The 10,303-nt window shown below is 34.9% G+C and overlaps 1 protein-coding gene across 1 annotated transcript in view; it reads right to left on the bottom strand.

Moving 5' to 3' along the window:
* The window catches only part of LOC107038208 (elongation of very long chain fatty acids protein 4), a 21,197-nt gene extending 11,362 nt beyond the window's left edge, over positions 1-9,835 (bottom strand). The window contains exon 1 of the mRNA XM_015257189.1: positions 9,682-9,835. The gene's annotated coding sequence lies outside the window, so the exon portion shown is untranslated. The remainder of the gene's footprint in view (positions 1-9,681) is intronic.
* Positions 9,836-10,303: the final 468 nt, after the last annotated feature.

The following is a 10,303-nucleotide window of genomic DNA, read 5'->3' as shown; positions in this document are numbered from 1 at the left end:
GGGGGGGGGGGGGGGGGGATTTATACACCTGAGGTCATTGACCGTCTCCGAATAAACAGTATTAATTGGCCGGAGGATGAGCATCGCCTCGGGCGGACTTTCAACGTATGCCGATTTTGTCTTCTCATTTTTATTTTTTATTTTTTCGCCGATGGGGTCTCAGACCACTGTCTCGGTCAGTGGCGCAGTCTTCACTCCTCCAGCATCATGTCACAGCTCCCCAGTCACTCTCTCCAGTTGATGTCCAGTTTTTCTGCCCCAAAAATTCAAGAATGACAAACAGGATCGTTGCACAAACAGGAGTTTTATGGCCTCTTTATTCTTGAGTTCTCGTCATCGGACGCGTCTGACTAGTCAAAGGTAGCTGGAAATGCGATGGACGAGTGTTGACGCTGCTCTTTGCACTCCAATCTACATGACACGTGGAATGTCGCGGAGTATTTCCTCGTGGAAATTAAATCTGTCATTTTGTGATTTTTTTTATTCATTCATTTTTTTTATGTCTTCATTATTTCGGGTTCCTTGTTTTCCTGGTTCACGCAATGGTTCAACTTAACAATGAGCGGACGAAATGAGGATGAGTGGAGGCAGGCGTCAAGTGTTTATTCAGGCATAAAACACCAATTCCGACGTGTTTTATTCGATCATGAATATTTATTCTTGTCATTAATTTTTGTAGCGGTATTGACGCTCTTTGCATTGTTATTTTATTTAAATTGAAACCTGGTAAACTCGGGGGAGAATTTTATTGGACTTTTATTGAAAATTCTGGAAAATTAATAGAAATTGGTACAAATTAGTTCGAAAATTTAGGAGCATTTTCAATGGATTAAGAAAACGAAATATTTTTTCCCTTGTGGAGTATAACTCTTCCACTGTGTCCTGAACTCAATTGACAAATTTATTTCCAAGTTATGAACATTAAAAAAGTTAAAAGTGTCAATTTTGCCTCCCTCTCGCCTATAGAAAAATCGAATTCTAGTGATTCTTTCTATAGACTACAGTGAGATAAAAACGACAAAGTTCTCAAATAAGTCTTACTTAATTGTGCCGAGAAAATAGTTTTTTGAAAATGACCAAAAAATGATTTTTTTTGTGCCAAACATGCAGAGAGTGCGCCGGAGTGAAAAATTTTTGTCGCAAAAATAGATTTAGTAGTTCAAAAAAAAAATGCATTCTCTTCACACGCAAAGAATGTCATTCCTAGCACTACTCCTTCGTTATTCGATACTCCCATACGTATTTTGCTCCCGAAAAATCTTTGTTTTATGCGAAGCAAGGCATAATAGTTTTTCGTTTCGGCTGTCTAATAATCACAGACAAGAAATGAACCCTTAAATGAAAAAATAATAATGATATGATAGCAATCTTGTAACTTAGGGATAAAATATTAGTTGATAAATTTTCCTCTATATGAGATATTTTCATCTTGAAAAGGCACCGTCTGGTGTGAATTGTCCGCCTCTTGAGCCAAATATTTCGTTGCTGTCGAAAGCAGAACAATTATTCATGTTTGAGACTTCTGAATTAGAACCAAACAAATTCTTTTTTGGCAATTTTCAACTAGCGATTTTGTTGGCTCAAACAGGACTTGCTTGACAATGTGTTTGTTTTTCTCTCAGTGGAGTGTCTATCGGACATTTTTATTGGAAAAACTCGCAGTACAATTGCGAAATTCGTCAATAGAAGTTCAACAGAAATCCAATAAAATTTTCCACCGAATTCGCTGCGTTTTTTAATGAAAATTTTTGGTGCGTGCAGTGGTGAACCGAAAAAATTATCCAATGAAATGTCAGTAAAACGAGTGAAGGAAGGCATGAAGTGTTTATTCAAGTATAAAACACCAATTCCAAAGTCGAGAGCTGCTCTCCACAAACTTTTTTCTCACTCCGGAAAAGGACTGTTTGATTTTCTCCTCACGATACTACGAATGCCAAGAATTAAGAGACGAAAAATACGCAAACACGGAATAAAAGAAAATGAAATATTTGCCAAGTCCAAACGTTTCATTTACACTCGGGACTTATGCAACTGTTCCTAGAATGAGCCATACTTATCGGCTTCACTGACTTTCTCAGGTTTTGCGTACAGAACAGAGTTCATGTAGTCCTTCTCATTCAGTGACGCAAGAGTTCGGTACACGCAAAAATTAGTGGACAATTTATATTTACTAGGGAAGAGGCGCGCGTGAAATGTAGGAATCGTCATCATCACAGACGAACAATATTCACTCATTACTCATATTGTTGTTAAGAGTGATTAATTTTTGGAAATAATGAAAGTTTTAATAAGATGTAGAGAAGGAATTAAAAGCTCATATAATATTGTTTTTAAATTTCAGTAGCGAAATGGTAAAACGGTTTAAATCGATTTTGACTATTTCCCAGTTTTCAATAAATATCTCAGAATCTAAGGGAGATAGCAAAATTTTTGATAAAACCTTTTCTATAGCACTCAATTCGCTCTACAAAAAAGATCATTACAAAAATTTCGCTAGCTGCCTTAGATTCGGAGATATTCCTAAAAAACTCAGATGAGAGCTAAGTCGACTTAAACCGTTTTACCACTTCGCTGCTGATTTTATTACAGTTCAATCGATTTAGTATTGAATTCCACTCCATTCGATCTTGTTTGATTTTCATCCGTTCCAGGGAATGAACATGGAGAAATATTGTCATTTAAATTATTTATTGAAAGTGAAGATGAGTAAAATGAAAATATTTTTTTCTAAAAATAAATATGTAAAAATGTTCTCATACTTATATATTAATTTTTTTTATATTAATAAAATGTATATATACACATATATATAATAATTTATTCATGGATATATTTTAATTTTTTTATATTCTAATTTTTTCGAAAATATTAATAAGAATAAATGAATAAAAAATATTAGAAATATCTTGAGTCAAAGATGACGGAACAGATTGCTGAGAAAAAACGTTACATTCATTTTTAAAAAGAGGACTTGTCTCAACGGGGAACTCGCACGGAGACTCATCGAGTCTCAAATTGGGGAGAACTGTTTACGGATGAATCTCATGAGTCAATGAAACCAGCGAACGATGATACAATGTGCAGAAACCATAACTGAGGAACCGTTAGCATGCGATCCTAGGTATCCTCTCATACGTATCCCCATCCATCCACCGGTAGTCTATAATCAGCGAGTATGAAACGAAGGGAAAAGCTGTTTTAATAGAGAGTGCTAGCGTCCTTTCACCCAATAAACATTTAATTTCATCATCTGGAGAATTAGCGAGTCATCCAATAAAACAATTCATTGAATTACAGAACAGAACAAAAAGTGGTCGAGAGATTTTTCACTTTTTTTTACTTCTTCATTAAGAAATGAAGACAATGCGCTGAATTAAATAGGTTTTTCATTTTTTAAAGTTCAATTAACAATTAAATTTCATAATTTCTCCATAATTTTAAACAAAACTTTAACATAAATTATTCAACAATTATGTTCTCGTTGTGAAAAATTTTGTTGGAACCATTAATTTTTCCTGCTTCATTATTATTGAGATAAAAATTAATGAAAGTGAGAGACGGTAAGGTTTTATTATCCTGGCACCCGCGGAAAACAATACACGGAAAGAAATATTCAATAAAAATTACGTATCTTAAATTACGTAACTTCGCAGCGAAATGTGGTTGTAGTAAATTTCACAGAACTGTCACGGAATTTTTCCAGAGCGCTCCGTAATTTTTATCTGAATCTCCAGTGAAAAATTACGATACCGTCACTTAAATCATCTGAATCGATTCCATAATCGGTCAGCGAATTGTGATTTCCGTAATTTTTACTGAACATTTCTCTCGCTGAACATACCCGCGTCCTGTTCTAGTCCCAAAAAGACACTTTTCATTGATTCTTAACATAATTCTTCTCCATTCAGTGTTGTAACTTGTGACTTAAGGGAAAAAAATGTATATAATAAGAATGGATGAAATTAATTTAATCCAGCGACGGGCGCGAGGCGCCCGCTCGCGAGTTTAAAGAATAGTCGGTTTTCACCAGAAAATAAGAAAACATATTGAACCCTGAAACCCTCGATTGGTCTTCATTAAACGTCAATTACAGGGAAAAACAACCAAACGAGTGAAAACATCATCAGGAAAAAAAAATTGAAGTTCATCACCCACATTACCCCAGTCGCTAACCGTGCAATCTGAATTATGATCTTGAAACCGATAACAAAAAACACCTGACGCAGACAAAAAAATATATCGAGCATAAGGAAACTCGACTTCCGACTGGTTTCACCAACAGCGCCCAAGCCCGAGTGTACGTACCCCCGAGTGATAACTCGTTGAGTGTGTGGATCAAATAGACGAGCACGTTGGTGAGGTTTCGCTTTCTACAAATACCTCTTACCGGACAGCAAACGCACTTCGAGAGAACCACAAAGTATCTTTATCCAGACGAATGAATGAGACACATGCGCACAGTCCACTCATTGATAATTCCTATTTGTGCGAGCAATTATGATGTACAACAGATTCCCTGAAAATAAAGGAGATTCTTGCAGGTGTAATTGGGGAATTGATGCGCGGTATGACCACCGGGTTTTTCCCACTTGTTTGTTGGTGAATATGAGCACATAGAGACGTCAATCTCACGTTACCCGTGGGCTTATTGCACTTTCTTCCAGGCTCGATGCAGCTCGCTGAGGCAAATCACCTCACTTTCGAGGTCAATGTCTAGCGGGATTACTGATCAGAGAATATACGCGGATATTAATAAGAAATATCTTCCTGGGTTTTAGTTCATTGTAAATAATTATCATTTATTGTCAGTCGTTTGCTAAATTACCTATTTTAGAGTGAGATTTTCTATTTTTCATATTTTAATGTTAAAGTTTTTTACTATTTTCCGAATCACGAGAAAATAATTTTGAGAATATCCACAAATCCACGCGAATATCTGCATTAAATCTCCTTCTGGATTTTCGTTCATCCTAAATATTTATTATTTATTGTTACTCATTTTTCAAATTCCCTACTTTATTTTTATATTTTTTATTTGTCATGTTTTAATGGCAAAGTATTTTCCGATTTTCCAAATGTGTAAGAAGTAATTTGACTTTTGTTTACGGATTTTTGTTGATAAATTGATCATTAATTAGGGAAAATGTTCGAAAATCAACGCCAATGCCAAAAATAAATCTCTTCCCATTCATTTTCCATGATAAATATTCATTATTTATTGTTGTGGGGTTTTTATATGAATTTTCGTTCTCTCTGTGTTGTTAATTTTCTTCGACAAAGGTTAAAGTATTCTCCTATTTTCCGAATCGCTAAAAAATAATTTAGAGAATATCCACAAATCGATGCGAATATCTGCAATAAATCTCCTTCTGGATTTTCTTCCATCTTAAGAATTTATTATTTATTGTTATTTATTTTTTGAAATTCTCTAGTTTATATTTACATTTTTGATTTGTCATATTTCAATTTCAAAGTATTTTCCGATTTTCCAAATCGATGAGATGTAATTTGACTTCTTCATGAATCCATTAACAAATTGATCATCAATTAGGGAAAATATTCGGAAATCAACGCGAATGCCAATAATAAATATCCTCCCACTAATTCTCAGTCATAAATATTCATAATTCATAATCATCCAATTTTCACATAAATATTTTTCCCTGTCTCGTCTTCTTTCACAAATGTCGAAGAATATTCCCATTCATCGAATCACTCAAAACTAATTCGACATGTGTCAATGCATCAATTGACTAATTAATCACTGACGGATTAGTCATCAGCGATGATGAGCACAAATCAGTAATAAAGAAAATGAGGTATGCCTCGAGAGTGGATAATCAACCTCTCATGACTCCCATCGTCACACGTGTTAGAGATCTCTAATCATCCCCGACGATCTCTGCGGTGCGGGTAAAAAGTGCGATTGGCTAAAACTCAAACCGATATATGAACGTGTTTATGAGTGAACCGGCAACGATACTCCCAGCGAAAGTGAAGTTTCTCAAGTGCAGCGAGATGCTTAGAAAGTGCAAGCGTTCACCACTACATCCATGAGATCTATCCGAGGGAGAGATTAAGGGGAGACTACTATGAGTTTTAAAAGTCGCGCGGGGTATTGGAATGAGATTTCTCGTGCACTGAAGATCGATTATACATGTCTACAACCGAACAATTAGTGCAAAGAAACAATTTATTTATTTATCCATATGTACACGGACGAAAAAATTTAGTAGAAAAACCTATCGAATTCGTTGGAAAATTCTATTGAATTTCTATTGAACTGTTCTATTATTGAAATGTTCAATAGAAAATATTCAGTAGAAAAAGTCATTAGAATTCAATTTTTCTATATTCTATTGAGATAACTTATTCTATTGAGATATTTTTTATAGAATTTCCTCGGCTCAAATTTTCGAAGTTTTTTCGTTTGATTTTCTTGATGAGAAGAAAAGAAAAATAGAATGAAAAAAACTTAGAAAATTTGAGCCGAGGAAATTCTATAGAAAATATATGAAAAGAATAAGTTACACAGGAAAATCGAATTCTGTTGACTTTTTCTATTGAATGTTTTCTATTGAACATGTCAATAGAATCAGCCAAAAACTAATAGAAAGTTTAATGGAAATTCAATAGAATTTTATAGCGAATTCGATAGGTTTTTCTATTAAATTTTTTTGTGCGTGTATACCCTCTCGGGTCTCTACATTTTATTCCCCTTTCTCTTAATATTAACCCCAGGTAGAAACATTGACATTAGTAGCATCATTATAATCTTTTACAAACAGTTTTATAGTACCAAAACATAAATGCCATAAGGGCTGTTATAGTATTTAGTTACAGTACGTATTTCCGTTTCGACTAGCGTCTTAAATTAATATTCAATGAACAAGCAGAATTCTTACAATGAAAAAATTGAGTTCGAAATAATAAATAAATTAACTGCCCCAGTCTTTGGCCTTTTTCATTGCAAAAAAACTAGTTGTTTATTGTTCGTTTACCCCGCAAGTGTTTAAAATGTTCAAAATATTCCAGGGCCTCCAATTTTTGAGCTGCAGAAATTTTCGTAAAAATGTGTGCAATAACAATTACGAATTAGTTATTTGAAAGTAAATTCCTGCACAGCTAATTTCGTTATTATTTTAATCCCTCATATCAGGGAAATCCCTGATAATTTTTTGGTATTACATAAGATAATTTTTCTGCCTATTTTAAATGAATGGCGCAAATTTTTATATTAAACAAAACCAAATTAGCTGTGTAGGAGTCGAATTTCAAAAAACTAATTCGTAATTGTTAATGTACACATTTTTTCAATAATTTTGAGAGAAAAAAACCTCTGTAGCTCAAAAATTGGAGACCCTGGACTATTTTTAACATTTTAAGCGTCTGCGGAGCCAACGGACAATAGACAATTAATTTTTCTGCACTAATTATTTGTTTTCAGACATACAATCGATCTTCAATGCTTGAGAAATCTCACTCCAATATCCCACGACTTTCAAAACTCATAATAGTCTACTTAATCATCCAAATTCGTTCTTTAATCACTTTGCGGCATTCGTACACGTCTTCCCGGAATAAATATTAATGTTTTACGATTCTCTAGACGAAGACAGAAATTTCTTTGTGATTACGATCGCCGATTTGATGAGCTAACGAACATTTTTAAAGACTTTTTCCGAAAATACATGGACTTTTAATGAATTTACAGACCTCTTTTCTGATAGAATCGTGTCAAACTCATCGGGGGACGATTCATTCAACAAAATAGAGAAGTTCATGTGACGTGTGCCGAGTGAAAGTGGTCGGCATTTCAAGAACAACAAAAATTCGCCTACGGAGGAATAAACAGCCTCATTTGTTTCAATTGCTCTACTTTGCTGAAATTGTGTGGCTGAAACTTCCGGTGCACTTCCTGGAAATTTTTATCTCATTGCAGTTTTGCTGATATTTGAAGGAATTTTTGAAATTATGAATTAAAATGATATTATGTTATTAAGAATTGAATGATTCAGTTATTTCATGAGAATGAATAGGAATCAGAAAAATTCCAATCATTATATTCTCAATTATCAATTAATTGAAAAATCAGCGTAATTCGGTGTTAATATTCATGTTTTTATTGAAAATTCATGTAAATTGAAGAATTGTCGTCCCCCACAGCAAAAACGAATGTCTGAATTTCCCACACTTTTTGTAGACATTTTTCAGACACCAAAAAACGTCTGAATAAAATTCAAATTAAATCAACATGTTTGGGCTTCTGTTCGTCTGCAATTCAGCCACATTTGCATTTTATTCAGACGTTTTGTAGTATCTGAAAGAGTCTACAAAAAGTCTGTGAAATTTAGGCATTTGTTTTTGCGGTGGCCCTACTGATAAAAAATTTAAAATTTTCCGATTGTTCTTCCCTAAATGCAATTCAATTTCCCTCTCCTGAAAATTCCCGCTCAACTTTCCACGAAATTTTAATTATTTTCAAACGCTGCACCAAGCATTGACGAATTCAGTAGAAAATGCAAAAATAAATCAGACCAACGTACCGAATGTTCGTCTGATATTCTGCCACATTTTCATTTTATTCAGACGTTTTGTAGTATCTGAAAAAATCTACAAAAGGTCTATGAAATTCAGGCAATCGTTTTTGCGGTGGCCCTACTGATAAAAAATTTAAAATTTTCCGATTGTTCTTCCCTAAATGCAATTCAATTTCCCTCTCCTGAAAATTCCCGCTCAACTTTCCACGAAATTTTAATTATTTTCAAACGCTGCACCAAGCATTGACGAATTCAGTAGAAAATGCAAAAATAAATCAGACCAACGTACCGAATGTTCGTCTGATATTCTGCCACATTTTCATTTTATTCAGACGTTTTTTAGTGTCTGAAAAAATCTACAAAAGGTCTATGAAATTCAGGCAATCGTTTTTGCGGTGGTCCTACTGATAAACAATTTCAAATTTTCCAATTGTTCTTCCCTAAATGCAATTTAATTTCCCTCTCCCGAAAACCCCCGGTCAGCTCTCCACAAAATTTTAATTATTTTCAAACGCTGCCCCAGAACATTGACGAATTCAGTAGAAAATGCAAGAATAAACCAGACCAACGTACCGAACGTTCGTCTGAAATTTACCCACATTTTCATTTTATTCAGACGTTTTTTAGTGTCTGAAAAAATCTACAAAAGGTCTATGAAATTCAGGCAATCGTTTTTGCGGTGGTCCTACTGATAAACAATTTCAAATTTTCCAATTGTTCTTCCCTAAATGCAATTTAATTTCCGTCTCCCGAAAACGCCCGGTCAGCTCTCCACAAAATTTTAATTATTTTCGCACGCTGCCCCAGAACATTGACGAATTCAGTAGAAAATGCAAGAATAAACCAGACCAACGTACCGAATGTTCGTCTTAAATTCATTCACATTTTCATTTTATTCAGACGTTTTTTAGTGTCTGAAAAATGTCTACAAAAGGTCTGTGAAATTCAGGCATTCGTTTTTGCGGTCGCCCTACTAATAAACAATTTCAAATTTTGCAATTGTTCTTCCCTAAATGCAATTTAATTTCCGTCTCCCGAAAACCCCCGGTCAGCTCTCCACAAAATTTTAATTATTTTCAAACGCTGCAGCAAGCATTGACGAATTCAGTAGAAAATGCAAGAATAAACCAGACCAACGTACCTCCGTCCTCTATTCCACAGTTAATCTCGATATGGAAACGTGAATGAAGCCAATTATTCCCTGAGTTAAAATAATCCGAGCACTGGACTCTAAACACTTAATGACAGTATTACGAAGCTTTCACACGTTCCTTGACCTCCATAATCCAGCCCAACAAAACAACGGGATGACTAACACGAAAATGTGGAGCTTACGGGCGCCGGCCGGCCGCCATAACTGAAATCAATATCTCCCCAGCAAGGAGCGTCCACAAGAGCAATTTCTCCCGTGTCCTCCACCCCTCATTCCTCCAGCATTTATAGCTTCTTTTCCCCGATTAAATCTCGCCTAGAACCTACTAATCGCGAAGTGAATGACGACCATAAAGTGTTGAGATGACTTCTCGCTCCTGAAGACGTCCTACATTCATTTACGACGTATTACACCAAAACTCACCTGGTCAGGGCATTATTACCGACATTTTCATGGGCAACAAGAGCAACTGGTCGACATAAACGAGAAAGCGCATGTACTTTCCAATTAGCATTCCGCAAATCCATTCTTCTCGATCCGATGATTTATTTCTTTCGAAATTATCAGGCGACTGCATTGTTAGAAAATTACTCCTCAAGTTTCAAGTAAA

This window comes from Diachasma alloeum, unplaced genomic scaffold, assembly GCF_001412515.2.
Source record: "Diachasma alloeum isolate Michigan unplaced genomic scaffold, Dall2.0 Dall_scaffold_00177, whole genome shotgun sequence".
Classification (NCBI taxonomy): Eukaryota; Metazoa; Arthropoda; class Insecta; order Hymenoptera; family Braconidae; genus Diachasma; species Diachasma alloeum.
The sequence above is the reverse complement of the archived record's forward strand: the minus strand, read 5'-3'. Positions and strand labels throughout refer to the sequence as shown.